Below are 20804 nucleotides of genomic sequence, written 5' to 3' on the forward strand. Positions count from 1 at the left end.
GCTGGGGTGGGGAGAAGTTTTTTCTGAAACCTTTGCAGATATGTTACTTCATCTGCCCTTATTGTCACTATTAAAAAGTGAAGTTATACAAAATGCTGCATCAGTGTATATTTTTATGTATTGATTTTGACTATTTATTCAACTAGGCTTCTATGCCACTCAAATCATGCCTGACTCTGAATAGCTTAGACTTCAAAAATTGGTGAGATACAACTGTACCCCATATAGACAATCATCCTCCAGGAGAGACGAACAGATTCTCGGACCCCAATGGCCCACTGAAACAGCCAGGTTTTGATGGCTTTATGAAAAAGGGAACATTCTTGAGGCCTGCCTGGAGAAGGGGAACAGCAACTGAGAAGGCAAACCAGGCGCAGGGCCGCAACTGGGACGGGGGGCAAGTGGGGCATATGCCCCGGGAGCCATGCTGGGGGGACACCAAAATGCTCACTGGGGGGGCACAAAATGGGTGTGGAATCCATGTTTGCCCCGGATGACACAGACCCTAGTTGCAGCCCTGCCCAGGCTCCAGATAACATGTCTTAAGGGTAGGACCAAGGATGGACAGAAACTACTGGGAGATGGCAGTCCCCCAGATACAGTATTTAGGTCCTAAACTGTGAGGATATTAAAGGTGACAGCTAGCACCTTTAACTGCATCCAGAAAGCTTTGTTGTTCAGTGTTAAACCTGTCTCAGATCTGAATAATAAAAATAACACACTCCTCTATCGTGCAAGCCTATGCACTTTATTTATTTACTCTTACAGAAAAGTTGAATGAAGATACAGCTAAGGCTGGGCAGGCAGATTATTCCTCCCACTATGATAGAGTGAAAGAAGGTAGAACTGTGGAGGTGCTAGGGAAATAATGGGCTTCTATACAACAACATATGACTGTTTTTTTTTTCTTTTTTCTGGCTAGTCCTTGAGCCTTACAGTTTGTAAATCATTACTTTTTGCCTCTGTTACTCCAGGAGCCAGTCATTCTTTGCAGACCTTTCATACTTCAGGGCAAAATAATGAAGGTCTGTGTCTAACAGTTTTCTAGTGCCCTTTAATTTCCCTTTCCTGTTGCTTATAATTGGTCTATGAATATATGCAGCAAGTACAGGAGTGGTAGCTCTGGGCTGAGTGTAATCACTGTCCCTATGCATTAGTGTATCTAAATAACCAAACCACTGTTTATTTTTCTCCCCCTGCTTTGCCGTCTAATTACAGACACTTATTCAAAGGTTAAGGTGTGAGCCAGAATGCTTGAGGGGGTAGGGAAGTCAAGTGCAATGTCCCAGTGCTACTCTCTGCCAAACCAACTGCAGAAACCCTTTTAAAAGGCTATTTTCATTTAGGCTGATTTTTAAATAGTTCTGCAAACTGGAATCAGGCTCCGAGTGCAACAACACCTTTTGAGTTTGCTGCATGTGTTGGAACAATGGTCCAGCAGAGTGCCACTGCTAAGTATCTTAAAGCAGTTTTGGGTTCCACAACAGGGCACATGCTCAGCTCTAGACGTGAAGATAAATATGAAGTGTGTGCTAGGAGAGGGGGCAAAACCAGAACATAGCTTAGAATATTCACCTACCACAAGGAACTATCCAGAGTATGGCAAGCAAGATAGTTTTTGTTTTTCCTTTTAGTTCTCCCCAGGCCCATGTTGGATGGGGCACACAAAAAGGCTACAGCCTGCAGTTGCTGCATTATATTTATTTCTGCCAAAGAAACCTAAGATGGATGTTGGAAGTCATGCTGACTTATTTCAGGACTTACAAAAAATAGAAATAATAAAGCTTTGATTTACGTGGCAAAGATGCAATGAAAAACTAATAATCTAAGGAAAACAAGTATCCTTCTATAAGCGGATGTGGATTAGGAATGATAAATGAAAATACAGTACCTAAAACTCCTTAGTCTTGTTTGTTTTCAGAGGCCTCTCATAATGTGAGGCCCTGAGTTGTAGGGCCTTCACTGCCTGAAGAGAATGGGGCAGGCAGGCAAATAGACCACCCCCACTTTATGAGAAAGGGCGGTAACCAGAATCTGCAGTGCCTTTTGGGAAAGGCCTAAAAGTTTTTAAAGACAAAAAGGATTCTGTATTGCCTGCATTTAATAAGTTGTTTGCAAAGTTTTAGAAAACCTGAACACCTCACTCTGCTAGTGCAGTTATTTAAAAATTATTTGTATATTAAAATGTTTGGGGGCAGAGAGGAATTGGGGGACAGGCTCCCTCTGCCATTTCCCACCCCCAAACTTTTTCTGGTATTTAATTGCTAAAAAGAAAATTGGGCAGAACCTACTTCGCTATTTATCTGATCTTAAACAGAAGAGAAAGCCCATAAGATCAGAGATGCTGACAGTCTTTTTATCCAGGTTTTGTTAAGTAATATGCTAAAGCCCTGGTGATCAATCTCTTCTTTTCAATTATCGGGAATAAATTCCTCATAAAATATTCTAAACAAGCCTGGGTTTTTTCTTGTGGCTCTAAATTATTAATGCAGTACTTTTATTATACCTGTCCTTAAAGCAACTCATTTCTCGGTCAGGAAGACAAAACTAACAGCCTCCCATGATGGGGATGATTCCCCTGCTGCTGGCTGCCGTACGCTCGCACCCGCACCTGTGCACACCCGCACGCGAACACGCGCGCGAACAAAAACGAAAAACACAGAGCGCCCTCTAGAGGTGAAATCCCCGCATCACCACCGAGGGGAAAAAGGAAATCTGACTCGCTTGCAAGATTTGTCGGGTCTGTAGTTATGGTAAGAACTGGGCGTTGACTCTAAACCGAAGCACATGTAATAGTCTCTTCCACGAAAGCATGGCTTCGTGGCATCTTGTCCTTTTCCGTCTCCTTCTTCACCTTAATTTTTAAAACCGTTTTACAATGCTAAAGGAAAATATATTGTAGCAATAGGTTAGCAGTGACAGATCGGAGGAAGAACGCAAGAACAACAGGCGTGTGTAACAAAAGTGTCTGAGACAAAAAGCTGACCAAAGGTCCGTGTCCAACAACGTTACTCCCAAGCTGGAAGTAATGAGGAGCCCACTTTCATCCCACCCAACTGTAATGTGGAGGCTGAGATGCCAAGACCCATCATCGCCTCCAGTCAGCTACCTGAGGATGAGGGAACTTGAACTCCTCCCCACACCAGCAGACAAACCAATTAGAGGGACAGCTGCTGCCAAGGCCCCACTCCCGGGAAGGACAACTGGCTTTTGATGGCTGCAGCCGCTGATGAGTTTGCCCCTGTCAGCCTTCTCAGGTAGACCAGACAGGAAACACGACCAGATGAGCTAATTCTACTTAGTTCTAAGGCTACATAAATAGAGAGAGCCAGTTTGGTATAGTGGTTGAAGCATCAGACTAGCACCAGTTCTAGTCTCGCCTTGGGCAAGAAGCCAGCTGGGTGACCTTGGGCCAGCGACTCACTCTCAGCCCTGGGAAGCAGGCAAGGGCAAACCACTTCCAAGGAACCTTGCCAAGAACAGGGCAGGGATTTGTCCAGGCAGTCTCCAAGAATTGAACACAACTGAATGGATTAAGAAAAAAACCCACACGAACATTAACAGAATTTTGCAAGTCTGAAAGTACAAATGTCCCGCCATCTTCTTTACAGCCTGAGAAGTTAGGAAGGGTCCTTTCTGAACCTCTTTCTTCACCCACTATCCAGCTGCAGGCTGTTCCCTCTCTTATCTGACTGTTCCCTAGGCAGCATCCCTTCAACCTGTTTCTCAGGGTCCTTCTCACATACCATTACACTCCCAAGAAGGGACACACTCGGCCTGCCCACGTCCTGCCAGGTTCAAATACCCAGTTAGGAAGTGGAAGACCCTGTTTCTGGGCAGATCTGAGAGTCACCAGTTCCATCCTGGGCAACCAGGGCTACATTACTACCCCTAGCTACTCAAAGTGCTCAGCTCGGTGCAGCAGTCTGGTCCCAGCTCCGAGGAAGCACCCTGCCCCGACATGCGCCAAGTGCAACATGGGCTTGCTCCTGCCAGACCTCTGTGGCCATTGGAGCTCCACTGCCGCTGCCCGCCTTCTGGCCACTGAGAGGGTCACCACCTGCTATTTGGAAAGCCCCGCCTGAATCAGTAGGGCTGAAGTGGTCGTCGCAAATTTTACAATCTGAAATTATGTAGCGAGAAATATTCCAGTATGGAAGTACAAATAGGATTGCCGTAAAATGTTAGTAGTGCTTCTTGGTAAAGGTGCAAGCCCGTGACAATAATCCCTGAGAGTCTTTCATCATTAGACAAAACTGGCAAGTGTTTCAAGGCTCCCTACAACCTTTGCTCCACATTAGAGTGAAGCTTGACTGTTACGATTATTTGATTTGGAGGGAGGGAAATGCCATCCATAGCTTGAACAAAGCTTCCTTCCTTTTTTGGGAGGTTGAAACATGTCCATGTGAAGGCTCTCTGAGCTTCAGATACTGTGGCCCTGTTCCTGAGCCATTGTCTCCCTGAAATTGTAGCAGAGCAATGCATAAGAGAATAAGGAATCACCATCATCACCATCACCATCACCATCACCACCATCATCATCTTAGAATAAAGGGCTGAAGTGATCACACTCAACATTTATTTAGGTGTTTTGTTTTTCCTCCACCTCTAATTTGGATCTGTTTTCACATCCAGAAGAACCCACTCAAATGAAAACAGGCATGATTTAATTTTTCTGGTTTGGGAGGGAAATAGCTGCCTGGGCTTTTGCGGGGCATGGGGGAGGACAGGAGGGGGCCAATGACAATGACATACGTTGGGTGTCAGAAAGCACGTACCTGGCAGTGGCCTTTGCTTGATATGTTGTTGCATGCATGTCATAATTTTAGCATCACTGCTGTTGCTGCAGATACTGCTTCATTATGTTGTGGGTCTTTAGGACGATTCTTCTGTTTATTCCACTCATCGTGTTCTACCTCTGCAGGCTTGGCTGTGCAAGGTAGGTTAAGGGGGAGTGGTGGGTCATTGGGGGAGCTTCGAGAGTTGAATCTCGGTGGTGCTGGGATCAGCAGCATTCTAGCCATGACACCAGGCTTCCTGTCAGTCTTTGGCCCTGGCCAAGTCACTGGTTCAATTTACTGAGGCACTGCTCTTCTTCAGGATTCATTTACTGAGGATTCATAACACACCCCACAAGGGCCTTTTCTCTAAGAAATATTATGTAGTCTTGCAGCCTAAATGTAAACCTAAACCTAAACCTAATCTTAATCTAAACGTTAGATGTTAAAAAGATCTTCACAAATATTCATATGAAATGCACTAGCGAAGGGTAACTTTCCCCTTGAGTCAAACTTGTCTTCTGGACTCTACATAGACAGAGCTGTATAATTTCTTTGGCAACAATACAGAAGTTTGGCCCTGTCACCTTCTGGGGCTTTTTTCCCCCCAATTTCCCATTCTAGCTTATTCCCTGAAACTTCCTGATTATCTCCTATTCCAGTAATAATCATGTTAGCTTTTGAACCGTTTACCTTCTAATGAATACTGAAATATGGAGTAGTGTTCTTGCCGTAAATAATAGTGATTTCAGTTCCTTAAAAATTGGCACCAAATCCAAATCGTGATCAAGGTGCTCAGCCTGATCCCCTCATTCAATACAGCTAAGAGGGTTTTATTGTTTCAGAAACCTATAGAACATCTTCCGCAGGTTTTGTATTTGACAAACACTCTTGATATCTTTTTTTCAACACTCCATTATATCTGGTGTTAGTCCTACTTGATCATTGATTTTTGACAGTATTTGATAGTTATCATATTTTCTCTTATCATACAGTATTGAGAGCTATGATGTAACAGTATAATAATAAAACAGGATGCCAAAGTATAGGTTGTATTGGAACATCTTTAATATCACTGGTTGTGTGTGTGTGTGTGTGTGTGTGTGTGTGTGCGCACGTGCATTTGTGCACATGAACATGTGGACAGGTATCTATTATAGAGGATTTTGAGGCATGTTCTCTCTATTTGAATATTGGCCTAGAATGCTGAGAGCACCTTGAAATATGCTTGACATTCCTTTGCAGGAGGATAATAGAAAGGACAGGAATGTGTCTCCATCTCATTAGAAATCCAGCTTGTTCAAGACTGGCCTCTCCTTTCAGAGGTTTCATTTGGTCACTTTCCCTAGAAAGAGACATGTTTTTATTGTTATATATCCTTGCCTTCCCTTTGTGAAATCCCTGAAGTGTTCTGCAGAGGATCAGGGAAAAGGTTGTTGCTACCTCTACATTGTGGCATCTCATGGTGCTGTGGTGCAGCTCAGATGATCCAGCTTGTCTTATGCTTCTCTCATGTGTCCTTGGTGTGTCTCAGTGAAACCCCTGAAATAGGCTCCTAAAAGCACCCTAAATTATCTTAGTGAATGTGTAGGAGAAATATAGTTTCATCTTCTTAGCTGACAGATGTGACGTTCCATGGAATATGAAAGATGCTAGCTAAGTTAACTGGCAGCAAAATAAAATGGTGTATGCTTGGAACCAATTAGGAGAAGCAGAGAGAGTCATAAATATAACAATCAGTTGTTGGGCTGCAATCTATAGACCTTGGCAGGGTGTTCCAGAACTGAAGCCATGAAATAGATCACATTGCATCCCCCCTTCACTGCACAGAGGGATTTCCAACCCTGAAAGGTGAGATCTAACTCAAATGATCATTCCCCAGAAAACTTCAGCAGCCCTTAACCCCTCTGATTTTGGAGCTTCAATATCAGGGAGGATTGGGAAGTGTAATGATTGCCCTAGCCCCAAATACTCAGACTCACAAGAGGCTGCTAAATGAAATCTGATTTATTAGAGTACTAAAGACAAATACAGAGAAAGCTGAGAATGAGCAAAAGCGCGCCAAATACAAACTTAAACCCTTGGTGCAAACGTATCCCGCCTCCCTCGTAACAGCCCCGCCCGGCACAGGTGCTAGCAAACGTCAGAGTTGCTAGCCTGGGAAAGTAACCTTGAGCGCAGTAGATAATACAAATACATTCCAAAGCAAAGCCAAAAGATAACCGTTCCCATCCTCCCCAGAAAGATGAAACACGCATCCAATTAATGACATGCGAAACGTTACGATGCATCAAAGACATTGAAACGGCGAACATGACATACCGCCTCCCTAAAAATACACTTAGGGACCCGGTTTTGTGGGATAAGCAGAGTGGAAGCGGGCCACCAAAACAGGGGAAGCTACATCTGGTGCAGCGACCCACTCTGGATGAGGGAAATGTTTCCAACGAACTAAATATTGCAAAGTATTGCGAAGGCGTCTAGAGTCCAGAATTTCTTTAACTTCGAAGTGTTGCTGACCATCAATCATGATGGGGGTGGGAGGTGGAGGTTGACGATGCCAGCGGTCAGAAGGAATAGTCGGTTTGAGTAAGCTGCAATGAAAAACAGGGTGTAAGCGTTTAAGGTTATGAGGCAAGTCAAGTTTAAAAGTCACAGGGTTAATCTGAGCGATAATCGGGAAAGGACCCACAAACTTAGGCGCAAGTTTCTTTGAAGGCTGTGATGACTTGATAAACTTGGTAGAAAGGTACACCGAGTCCCCAACTTGGAATGCAGGTTGGGGGGCCCGCTTCCGATCAGCATACAATTTATAATCTGCTTGAGCATCAGCCAATGCCTTTTGAATCATTGGCCAGGAGTCAGCCAGTTGTGTTGTCCAATCATCTGGAGTGACTGCAGCTGTTGGAGGTTGTGGTAGATCAGAGATAGGTACAAAGTCTTTACCCTGAGCTACCCGAAATGGGGTTTGGCCAGTGCTTTGATGCACTGCATTGTTGTAAGCCACTTCAGCAAACGGTAGGAGGTCTACCCAATTGTCCTGCTGATAATTCACAAAAGCTCGAAGGTACTGCTCTAAAGTAGAGTTAACCGCCTCAGTGGCCCCGTCCGTCTGAGGATGCCAAGCCGTGGACAGGGCTTGCTTCGTGCCTAACAGCTTGAGAAACGCCCGCCAAAATTGCGAGGTAAATTGTGTACCTCTGTCCGAAATCAAGCGGGAGGGACATCCGTGTAACCTGTACACGTGTACAAGGAATAAGCGAGCCAATTGACGTGCCGACGGAATGGACACGCAAGGGATGAAGTGAGCCTGTTTGGAGAAATAGTCTTTGACCACCCAAATGACCGTTTTGCGTTGGCTGGGCGGTAGCTCGACAATAAAGTCCATGGAGATTTCCTCCCAAGGGGAAGAAGGGGCTGCCACTGGTTGCAGCAGTCCTTGGGGCTTGCCCGCCTTGCGCTTGGACATTGCACAAACAGTGCAGGAGGCAATGTAGTCTTTAACATCTTTACGTAATGTGGGCCACCAGAATTGCCTCCGAACGAGGTGCAAGGTTTTTACAAACCCGAAATGACCTGCGAGTTTGTCATCGTGTGAACGTAGTAACACATCTTTTCTGAGGCTTTCAGGAACGTAGAGGCGGTCGGATTTCCAAGCGAAGCCTCTGTCAAAAGTAACATTGTCTTTATTCGCAAGCAACCAAGTATCCGTTTTTAGTTCTTTGAGAAACTTTTGTTGCAACTGGGAGGGAATTGACAAAGCACTTGGCTGAACAGCGCTTGTGGTGGGCGGCTGCTGCGCGCGCGTTTGGCTTCGCGTCACAGCCTGCATGCCCAATTGGGGCGCCGTCCATAGGGTGCTTACCACATCTGGCGCTGCCCCAGAGTCCTGAGGTTGCCTTGACAAGGCATCAGCCAAGAAGTTCTTTTTCCCTGGAATAAATTTGAACTGAAAATTGAATCGATTGAAAAATTGAGCCCAACGAACCTGTTTGGGGCTCAGTTTTCGAGGGGTACTAAGAGCCTCCAAGTTTTTATGGTCAGTCCATACTTCAAAGGGATGATTTGCCCCTTCCAACAGATGCCGCCAAGCTTCCAATGCAGCTTTTACGGCAAATGCCTCCTTCTCCCAAACATGCCAACGCCTCTCAGTCTCGGAAAATTTGCGGGATAAGTAGGCACAGGGCTTGAGGCATCCTGCCTCATCCTTTTGCATCAACAATGCCCCAATAGAATAATCGGAGGCATCTGCCTGTACAACAAACGGCTTTGAGGGATCAGGATGCTGTAAAATGGGCTCCTTGACGAAAGCTGCTTTCAGCTGCTCAAACGCCGTCTGACAAGCAGGCGTCCACCTCAACAGCGCTCCGGGATTCTTGACTCTCCTAGTATCTCCCACCCCTTTGGTTCGCAGCAGCTCAGTTAGGGGCAAGGCAATCTCAGCGAACCCCCTTATGAACAATCTGTAGTAGTTGCTGAACCCCAGGAAACTTTGAAGTTGCCTGCGGGTGCGGGGACTCTCCCAGTCCATGATAGCCTGCACCTTGGCAGGGTCCATTTCTATGCCTTTAGCTGAAATCCTATACCCCAAGTAGTCAATTTGGGTTTGATGAAAGGCACATTTCGACAGCTTGGCATACAATTCAGCAGATCTGAGTTTACACAATACTTGCTTTACCAGAGCTACATGCTCTTTCATGGTTTCAGTATAAATCAACACATCATCCAAATACACTAGTACACCTTTGAACAGATGTTCATGCAAAACTTCATTGATTAATTGCATAAATACCCCAGGGGCCCCAGCCAACCCAAACGGCAACACCTTATACTGGAAAGCTCCCAACGGGCAATTGAATGCAGTTTTCCACTCATCCCCCTCCTTGATTCGTACACGATAGTAGGCTTCTCTTAAATCAAGCTTAGAGAAGATCTTGCCCTTGGCCAGATGTGACAACATGTCCTTTATCAATGGCAAGGGATATTTGTTGGAAATTGAGACGGCATTTAATCCGCGGAAATCCGTACAAAGTCTCAAGGTCCCGTCCATTTTTGGGCGAAAAAGAACCGGCGCCCCCACGGGTGAATTCGCCGGCTCAATAAATCCGCGCGCCAGATTTTTGTCCACAAATTCCCTCAACAGAGTCAGTTCCTTCTGCGTCATGGAATAAATTTTTGGTTTAGGCAATTGGGTGTTGGGCAACAGTTCTATGGCACAGTCCGTCTTTCGATGGGGGGGCAACTGATCGGCTTCCTTTTCACCGAATACATCAGCAACCATCCAGTACTCGGCCGGCAAGCCTTCCAGAGGAGAGGCCGGGTAAGGCGGAGTCGCAGCTGCCGCAACCCCCACCATCTCCTCTGGGGCACCCTTCCCCTCTGCCGCTTGATAAAACCCATCCCTAAACGTGATAGTTCGGTAGACCCAGTTTATTTGGGGGTTTTGCTGCACCAACCAGGGTACCCCCAACACCACCAATGGTCCCCCAACAGGAGCCACGACAAAAGACAACCCTTCCTGGTGACTGCCCAGTTGCAAGGCTACACGCCCTGTAAAATGGGTGACCGGTTTGCCCCCTGCCACGGACCCATCCAATTGAGTAAAAGCGATGGGTCGCTGTAAAGGGAACGTGGGGAGCTCCAAAGCCGCCACCACGTCGGGGTGCATAAGACACCGGGAACACCCCGAATCAATCATGGCCCATACTTCCACAGTCTTGGATTGGGAGCCCAATTTCAATTTCACCATGAGTATGCGGTAAGTGCCACTCACCGATGGAGGCTCGCGCCCGTCCTCTACCACCTGCCCAGCGGCGCCCTTTAGAGCAGGTGGCTGGCGTTTCCCGCCGGCTGCGGGATTTCGGTCTCCCCCTCAATTTCGAAGAACATCACATCGTCTCCCTCGGTTTCAGCCACCGCAGCTTTCTGTTTCCTCGGCAATGCAGGGGACTTTGCTGGCGGTTTTCCGGGCCGTTCCTCTACCTTCGCCTTCGGGCATGCTGCCACTCGATGCCCCTCCTTACCACATCTCAGACACAAGCCTTTTGCGTATCGCTTCTCCCGCTCCTCGTCCCAGGGTCGTTGTCCCGGTTTCCCCCCGGTGGTCGATGGGCGGCTGGGCTTCACCTCCCGCCCCGACTTGGCGGTCTTCCGCTGGGCAAAGATCTCCTGGGCATGTTCAGCCCTCCCCGCCAGCAGGATCCACTCATACAGCGTGTATGGGTCGTCCCTCCCCAGGGACCAGCGTAGCACTTCTGTATTCAAGCCATCCTTGAAGAGCTCGATAATGGTTGCTTGGGACCAGTCATCCACCTTCCCAGCTAGCGCTTTAAACTCCAAAGCATAATCGGCCACTGATCTGAACCCCTGCTTGAGTTCCTTCAGGGCTCGCTTTGCTCTCTCCTTTGCTAAGGGGTCCTCGAAGTGTTGCTTCAACGCCCCGAGGAACTCCTCGAGACTTTCCAGTTCAGGCGCCTCCGACTGGCACATCTGGACATACCAGTCTGCCGCCCTCCCCTTCAGTTTGGTGGCAATGGTGATGATCCTTGCCTTTTCCGATTGGAAAAACGCCCCCCATTCTTCCATATAGGCTTTCGCGTTCGTCAGGAAGAACGAGAGTTTGGTCGGGTCCCCATCAAACTTGACAGGGAAGTCTCGCATGCCGCCTCCCGCCGCGCTGCGCCCCACCACCGGTGCTGCCGCGGCTTGTGTTTCCCTGGCTTGGGGCGGCACGGGGCCCCGGGGCGATCGCCCTGGCGATGCTGCGATTTCCATCTGGACCGACTGGTCCCCTTCGCGCCTCCGCACCACCCGTCGCCGTTCCGGGGACAGCCCCTGGGAAGAGGGGGTTGAATGCCTTTGGCTTGATTCTTCCCGGACCTCTCGCAACGAGGTCACATCCAAGCTCAGCTGTTTCAATATAGCCTCCAACGAATCCATTTTGGACTCCAACACTCGGATCCGATCCGGAGTGGGTGAGCCCTCCGTTGGCTGCACCTGCACCACGTTGGGGGATAATGGGTATCTCTGCCTCCAGGAGGGACCCCCCGCTGCCGTGGCATCTCCTTGGGTCTCATCCCAGGTGAGCAGCTCGCCCGGAGAATTTACGGTGGTCTCTGGGGCCGTTTTCAGCCCCCCGGCTTCACTCTCCGACTCGGAGCTCGCCTCCTCTCGGATGGCTGACAGCTCCCCACCTTGGGACGGTCGGCCGGACTGCCTCACGGTCGAGTCCGGTTCCCCTTCCTCCATCATCATGATGTCGGGTTCAGTCATCGCGGGCTCTCTCCCTCACAGGGTTAGACGCTTGTCTTTCCTGGACAGGGGCCAGCGGAGTTAGGAACTTAGATTCTCAGCTTTATGTAATGATTGCCCTAGCCCCAAATACTCAGACTCACAAGAGGCTGCTAAATGAAATCTGATTTATTAGAGTACTAAAGACAAATACAGAGAAAGCTGAGAATGAGCAAAAGCGCGCCAAATACAAACTTAAACCCTTGGTGCAAACGTATCCCGCCTCCCTCGTAACAGCCCCGCCCGGCACAGGTGCTAGCAAACGTCAGAGTTGCTAGCCTGGGAAAGTAACCTTGAGCGCAGTAGATAATACAAATACATTCCAAAGCAAAGCCAAAAGATAACCGTTCCCATCCTCCCCAGAAAGATGAAACACGCATCCAATTAATGACATGCGAAACGTTACGATGCATCAAAGACATTGAAACGGCGAACATGACAGGAAGTTCAGTGGCAATCCTGGGGCATAATCAAAGAGGCTTTGGATCCCTTGTTAATAATTCCCACCCCATTGATCAAGTTGTGGCTGTTCTTTTAGGCTATTATGAGACAGGAGACTGGTCAGAGTATGAAAATGGTTCAGTGAGCCCAATATCCTTTTCGATATTTTTCTTCAACAGCAATCCCTCCCTCCAGCCTGGCCTGCTGCTGCTTTGGAGACTGAATGGGATTTCCAAAGCAGTTTTTATTTTATTCCAGGAGAAGTCATTTCATTCTTTTATTTTCAAGGAATGGAAGCCAAAGAGGCCACTGGTCTCAGAATCTTCAGAGATGTATTTTATTTAAGAAGATTGACCATAGAGGCCTGATCATCTCCCAGACTATTTATTCTTTGGCCAACCTTGGAATTGCTAAGCACAGATCTTCACACAGTCTGAGCAACCCACCTAGGACAATGCCAGAGCTGGAGTACGTGGGACTCTCCCTTGAAGATCAGATGGGAATTGCGGGTAGTCCAGGATGCAGCAGGGTGGGCAGTTATGGGTGTCCTTTGCTCCACCCACATAAATCCTCTGCTCTGCAGGCAGCGTTGGCTCCTAGTGGACTTCAGGAGACAGTTTGAGGTGCTGGTGCTCAACTATAAAGCCCTTCATAGCACAGGGCTAGGTTATTTGCAAGACTGGGGCATATCCACCCTGCCAGTTGTGTCTGGCAGGGTGAATATGCTCCAGATCCCCTCCATCAGTCAAGGTCATCTAATGGGACCCAGGAGGTGTGCCTTCTCTGTTAAGGTGCCTGCCTTACGGAACAGCCTCCCCCTGAGATTTGCTTGGCCCTGACCTTGCCAGCCTTTCATGAGGCTTACCCCCTGAGACTTGTACATGGCTACTGGATAAGCCTGTTTGTGACTTGCGGGGTGGGGGGCTTTGCTCCACTTCTGTAGGGTTTTTAAAACCTATTTTAATGGTTATTGTGGTTATTTTATTGATCGTTAGTGGCCCAGAGTTGCATGCTGATTGGGTGGCATAAAAATCTGTATCATAAATAAACTTTCTCTTTCACACACACACAAACACACACCCTCTATAATTCCACATTAGCAGGTTCCCCTCTATTAGTAATTTGTTTGCCCAGTTGCTACTGAGGCCGTGTAACATCAAAACATTCCAGTTGCCCTTCAGTTGTTTGCTTGTTTGGAGAGGAAAACAGAATCTTCTCTTTCATGGAACATGTGCCTGTTCTATCAGCCAGGCTAGACCTCTGCCACCTCAAGGGAGGCTTCTTCTATCAAGTCTTGTCTTGTCTATTTTCTTAATTGATTTTTTTATATAAAAAAACCCCACTGTCTTACTTGATTAATCAGCCAGCTGTCTCACAACCCAGGGAGCTCTGTGCAGTAAAAACATCTACAGAGGGGGGAGGGAGGGAAGGGAAGAGAAAAGAGAGAAAACCATTTCTCATCCATACTTCTTTGCTTCATTTTTCTTTCTAAGAATTTTACGCTGAATGCAGTCTGCAGATATCATATAATGGCATTAATCCCAAACAGGCAAAGCCATATAATACATAAATAACCCAGAATGGAATACTTTTAACTTAAAGGGAGAAGAAGAATGGAAGAACCAGTAGGTTTGCTTGCAATGAAAGACAAGCTAACATTACAATAATGAAATGTTTCCTTTTCATGTCACCGCTTGTCCAGATAAAGCTACGTGCTACAAAAGAGGCATGTGATGGTGGAGGTTGTTTTCCTAAGGAAGCAGGAATATTCAGCCAGCCCAGTCAGTTTCTGAGGACTGTCACCACCACTTTAAGAAGGCTTAGGGCCCTTCTACGTGGCCTTGTTTCTACTCCCCAATTTCTCCAAAGTGTTTTGAAGTCAGTTGTGCAATTGCCTCTGCTCTTGACAATCTTTTTTTAAAAAATTTGGGCCCTTTGAGTCAGCATTGACCCCTGGTGACTGCCTGGATTGGCTCCTGCAGTTTTCTTGGCAAAATTTCAGAAGTGGTTTGCCCTTGCCTGCTTCCTAGGACTGAGAGAGAGAGAGTGGGGGGCTGGGCCAAGGTCACCCAGCTTGGGACTAGAACTCACTGTCTCCCAGTTTCTATCCTGATGCCTTAACCACTACACCAAACTGGAAATTCCCTTGCCAATCTGGAATGCTGAAAACCATCAGGGAATCTTTCACTTTGAATCCCCCCAGTCAGTACTATCTCCAGCCAGCCAAAAGGAAAGTTCAAAAATGGTTATTCAGTTACTGTCCGGTTGCCAGAGCTATGGCTGCTTGTGGAGCAGAGAATTCCCATCACCCCACTCTACAGAGAAAGGGGGAAAAAATAATTTTCTAGCCCTTCTTCCCCATGCTTTTGACACATGATGTGTCCAACTGCCTGCACTATTGGTATGAGGGGAGAGTTGCCCCTTCCCTCAGACCCATAGGGCAGGGGTTTAGGAAATGCATGCATCACTGCCCAGAGCTTTTCATGTAAGTCTTCTGCAAAGATTTGCTGATGTATTGAACTACAATTCCCATCATCCCCATCAAGCATGAAGGTAGCCTGAGGAGATGGATATAAAGCATCTGACCCATATTTGAAGACTACAAAACAGTAGCTTTTGCTGCTCAAAAAGCTGCAGACATCATTCATGAAATCTATTCAAAGTTGTAGCCATGCAGAGAATGCAGCCATCAAGAATGGACTGCTTTCTCTGCCTTGTTTCTCACCCCTCTTCGGTACTACCAGTGTCTTTGCTCAGAGGGTTCCCCTTAAATAGCAACAGGACCTGGGGATTCTGCACCCGTTAGAAGCAATTCCAGGGCAGCCAAACAGACTGGCTTTGGCTCACCTGAGCGCAAGAGGCCCTGCCGAATTTTCAAGGGGGAGAGACACAAACACTCTGCAAGGGCAGGGTTTCCCCCCCGCCCAAAGAGCTGCTGCCTAACCCTCCTCACCCCAGCCTCCTGCTGCCTGAACTCAGAGCTGTCCAGTGGTTAAATTGCACAGGCAAGTTCAGTAGACAACTCTTAATCCTTCCAGACAAAAGCTAGCCAGGGGGATCAACTGCTGAACAATCCTGTAAAAACCCTCCCTTGTAGAGCAGCGTGCCCTCAACACCTACCTACAGATTTGGTTGCAGCTGTTGGAAAAAGCCACTGGTTACCAAGCTGTGATATCATGCCACCATCACTGCTTTCAGTGGAGCTCAGGTGTAGATTGTTTTTAAACCAAAAAAAAAAAAATAGTATAATGTTTGTAGTAGTAGTAGAAACAACAACAACAGTAATAATAGCAGTGATAAAATATCTATATAAAATTTGCAGTGATCATGATCTGTAACATAGAGAACATATTGTTAACTGGTACAATAAAATACTATTTAATGGTAATTGTCCACTACTGATGACTATTTTGCACTACTTTTCATTATCTTCCATATTTGTAGGAGTGCACTAGCTGTGATCTGAGAGATCCGTGAAAATGAAGGCTAATTTAGGTTGGAACAATATGGTCTGTTCTGCCATTACATCTCCTCAGTTTAAATAGCCGCCTTGCTACTGTTTTGGTCACGGTGTGAAATGTCCTGATGCCATATGGTTCCTGCATCACAAAAGAATGTATTTATTCTTCTTTCCAGCCCTGCTGAAGAATGTACTCATTATTTTTATATGCACACACCATAAGTGGCCATGTACAAAATATCACACGGTGACAATTGCAGAAAGCACATGTTCAGGAACCTAATCCTGCATCTGTCTCTATCTTCGCTGACCTCACTTCTGCCATCTCATTCATCCTGTGCTCTTCTCTCTCTGCTTTAGCTGCTATGACTTGACGATGCTATAAATTCAAGGTAGCACATACGTACTGCTATTTCTGCTTTAGCTGCTCTGAAATCATGTCAATGATAGGGCACCGTAGCTAGGGAGTTGGGTACTAGGGAAGGCATGAATATCTCAGAGATGGATTGTTGTTGTTTATTCGTTTAGTCGCTTCCGACTCTTCGTGACTTCATGGACCAGCCCACGCCAGAGCTTCCTGTCGGTCGTCAACACCCCCAGCTCCCCCAGGGACGAGTCCGTCACCTCTAGAATATCATCCATCCATCTTGCCCTTGGTCGGCCCCTCTTCCTTTTGCCTTCCACTCTCCCTAGCATCAGCATCTTCTCCAGGGTGTCCTGTCTTCTCATTATGTGGCCAAAGTATTTCAGTTTTGCCTTTAATATCATTCCCTCAAGTGAGCAGTCTGGCTTTATTTCCTGGAGGATGGACTGGTTGGATCTTCTTGCAGTCCAAGGCACTCTCAGAATTTTCCTCCAACACCACAGTTCAAAAGCATCGATCTTCCTTCGCTCAGCCTTCCTTATGGTCCAGCTCTCGCAGCCATATGTTACTACAGGGAACACCATTGCTTTAACTATGCGGGCCTTTGTTGTCAGTGTGATGTCTCTGCTCTTAACTATTTTATCGAGATTTGTCATTGCTCTTCTCCCAAGGATTAAGCGTCTTCTGATTTCCTGACTGCAGTCAGCATCTGCAGTAATCTTTGCACCTAGGAATACAAAGTCTTTCACTGCTTCTACATTTTCTCCCTCTATTTGCCAGTTATCAATCAAGCTGGTTGCCATAATCTTGGTTTTTTTGAGGTTTAGCTGCAAGCCAGCTTTTGCACTTTCTTCTTTCACCTTCATCATAAGGCTCCTCAGTTCCTCTTCACTTTCAGCCATCAAAGTGGTATCATCTGCATATCTGAGATTGTTAACGTTTCTTCCAGAGATTTTAACTCCAGCCTTGGATTCCTCAAGGCCAGCTTGTCGCATGATGTGTTCTGCATACAAGTTGAATAGGTAGGGTGAGAGTATACAGCCCTGCCGTACTCCTTTCCCAATCTTAAACCAGTCTGTTGTTCCGTGGTCTGTTCTTACTGTTGCTACTTGGTCGTTATACAGATTCTTCAGGAGGCATACAAGATGACTTGGTATCCCCATACCACTAAGAACTTGCCACAATTTGTTATGGTCCACACAGTCAAAGGCTTCAGAGATGGATAGCATTGTTTAAATTAGAAAATATAGCCCAATCGTTTTTAAATGACTATTATTATTATTATTATTATTATTATTATTATTATTATTTAGCATTATTTTAATGAAACTTTTTGCCTGGGATTTATGATGGTGGCACTCAGGTATTACTTTCATTAGCTTGTGATTGAGAAAGAGCTCCAGCTTTTACGTGGAGCTACTCAAGTCCACACTGGTATCTCCCCATTGTGGGTCATAATGCTTTCCTCTCACCCTCAAGAGAGAAGGTGCAGTGAAGGGAAGAAGAGCAGGTGAAGATTGGCACTGAACCAAGAAAAGAGAAGCAGGCAGGTAGGAGAGGAATGAGGCAGGGATGGCCAGCAAGGTAAGCCTGTTGTGGTGGTAAGATTGTTGTGGTGTGTGTGGAGTTGGGGACCTTGTGAAAGGGGTTCCACAAGGTCAATATTCCCCCGATCCTAGAAAAATCTTTGGTAGTCAGAGCAGAAATGGCCACTTGGAGTCCTGTAGGTCACCATTCTACCTTGGACTTCTCCGTCATGTGACACAGAACCTTCACAGAGAGGAGAGCTGGTTCAATTTCTGGATGGAGGCTTTGTTGTAGGAATGTTCCTCAAGAAATGGTGAGCAGCCCATCTTGATACTGGAGCGAAGGTATAGATTTTAAGCAGCAAATGTCATTGTGGGGAACTTCTCAAAAAATGAGAAGAAATAAATTAGAAAAAAGTTTAGAAAAAAGTTATATTTCTCTGTATTTTTCTTTTTACTCTGTTGGTGGAAGATAAATAAATGAGCAATGTTTGAAACTTCAAGAAGAAGATGCAAAAAATGAAATAATAATAGTAATAATAATAATAAGCACAATGCTATGAGGAAGGAAGAAGATTATTGGAAGAGAAGAGTCCTACTTAAATTTCTCTTCCGGCTCAGTCACTCTATATATAATCGGAATGAGGATGTGTGTGCATGTTTTGGGAGCAACAAGTAGGCAATACAGCCTGAAAGTCTTACACTGGTTGAATTATATCTTCTGTAACCGTTTCAGATCTCTTGATTGTTTATTCTACAAAACCCTCTAATGCTTTGTAAGAAAAAGGTTTTGTGGTTGGACAGCATCATGATGTGGGAGCTGATTAAAAAAGCGCTAGCCCGAATTCAGTCCTTTAAGTCCTTTTGCTTTTAGTAGAAAAATATGCTTCCTCTCTCCCTCTGAAACCAGTACACAGTGAGATGCTTTGTAATAATTTCTACTTACCTACTGGCAAAGGTGTCTTTACACTGGAAATGGGAATACCACCCCTGTTATATTCCTGGGGTGAGAACAGGAATGTGCATATGTGCATGTTCACTGAGAAGAAAAAGCTAATATTAGCCTTTTGGAGGAATTTGTTAGATGACTTTAATCAGTAATTATGTTATGGGCAACTGTAGCACTTTTGGAAATTAACCTTCAGCAGGGCTCCAAAGAAAGGTCAGCAAAGAGACGATCTCGACAGGTTCTTTTCCCCAAAGAGGGACGTTCTGTTGTCATGTGGTGCTGATTGCCTTTAATTCAGTGGAGATTTTCCTCAAACTAAAGGTTGGTAGTCAGCTTCTCCAGATGGAGAGAGACTGAAAAATATGTGCCTCTTTACTTCATTGCCTCTTTATTTCTTAGGATAGGTAAAACTGTCTCCATATCTTTTTATGAAAATAGAAGATTTGCAGCAGTGTGGTGTGGCTACATACTGCACCTTTCCCCATGCCTTGAGTCATGGAAATTCTCATTTTATGGACAGAGCAAAAACAGCCGGAAGGTGTCAATTGTTTTTCTGATAAAGATGCTTCGGAACAGGAAAGATCTGGGGCTGGAGGAGGGAGGATGTGTCACTGACATCTCTCCTCACTATCATCAGTCTCTCTCTTTGTAAGCCCATTTGCAGATGCAGGGAATCGCCCAGTTGTATGTCCGCCATGATGTCACCTAGCAGGCATGTTTACCATTATAAAGGAAAGAGTTGAGATGCGCTTTCCCAAATGGTAGGGATGTATAAAAAATATTGCCGGTACCCAGTTTCCTAATTTTGTAGAGTTAAGCCAGTCAGAGGATGTCCCTTCCTCTTCCCCGCTGCTAATATGCTGCAAGGAAGTGGTTGCATTCCGAATGGGTTGAAAACTCGCCTGTTTACTGGCAGCCCCACCTGAGTGGACAATGGCAGGCAGGCTAGTTTTGTCAGATAGGTGTGATACAGATACACTGATCACTGAGGGTGCTTCCAAACAAGACTTTTATGGGGCAACATCCCTGTCCTCTATAAATCAGTTGTCTTCCTAGTGCAACCTTCTCCTGTTTTGCAACCACTGCTTATATCTTTACTTCTTTAATCCCAAGAAATGAAGGGAGGGCGAAAGAGTTCCCCAAGGCCTTTGGCTGCAGATTGCTAGGCACCCTCCACCTGGAAATCCTCTGGTTTAGGGAAACCACAAACAAGAGAGGTGATCTAGTCAGGCACTATGCATATCCAGGGGATCCTTGACCAAGCCTTTTCTCAGTTTCTTTAGGTACAACTTTTCATCAGGTCAGAAGAACCTTTCCCTGAGCACATATTAAAAATTGTAAAAGGTGTTGCTCCCTCAGCAAAAATTTTCTTGTTGGGAAACTGGAAAATGGTTCTCCACCCCTTGTGGCTAAGAGATGAAGACCTCCTTTGGGTCTGAATTGACTCTGAGTGGCTACACAAACATAACTGAGTTGTTGTTTTTTAGCCCCAATGCAGAAGTCATGTGCTGTCACCACTTCCTGGGGTGTTTTTTTCCCAGTCTAGTGTAGGCTTTCCTTGTGGTCTCCCATCCAAGAACTGTCCTGTTAGGGTTTTTTTTTTGAGATTGATATTGCAGCATTGGAGAGATCCAGCTGTTTGACTTTTTCAAGGTTTGTCAGGTGCTGCCCCTTAGAAGAATGCAAACGATGCAGAATGTGTCAAAGATAGAAACCAGTTCCAATGTATAATTCTTACTCATAGCAGGTGAGCACATATTCTGTAGCAGCAGACACACGGAAGGTAGCACAGTTCTTACTTGGAAAACTCTCAGTTTATTGGCCTTTGGTTTTGTGTACTTCAGACACAGCAGATACATTTTTTCTCTGGAATATGGATAGATGTGTCCATGAAACTGATGGCGTAGCACAAATAATACCATATACTCAATTAGGTAATTATGCAAACGATGTAAATTTTGAATTAACAGATGCCCCTCCCCCAAATTGGTCTGTT

The sequence above is a fragment of the Candoia aspera genome, chromosome 1, assembly GCF_035149785.1.
Source record: "Candoia aspera isolate rCanAsp1 chromosome 1, rCanAsp1.hap2, whole genome shotgun sequence".
Classification (NCBI taxonomy): Eukaryota; Metazoa; Chordata; class Lepidosauria; order Squamata; family Boidae; genus Candoia; species Candoia aspera.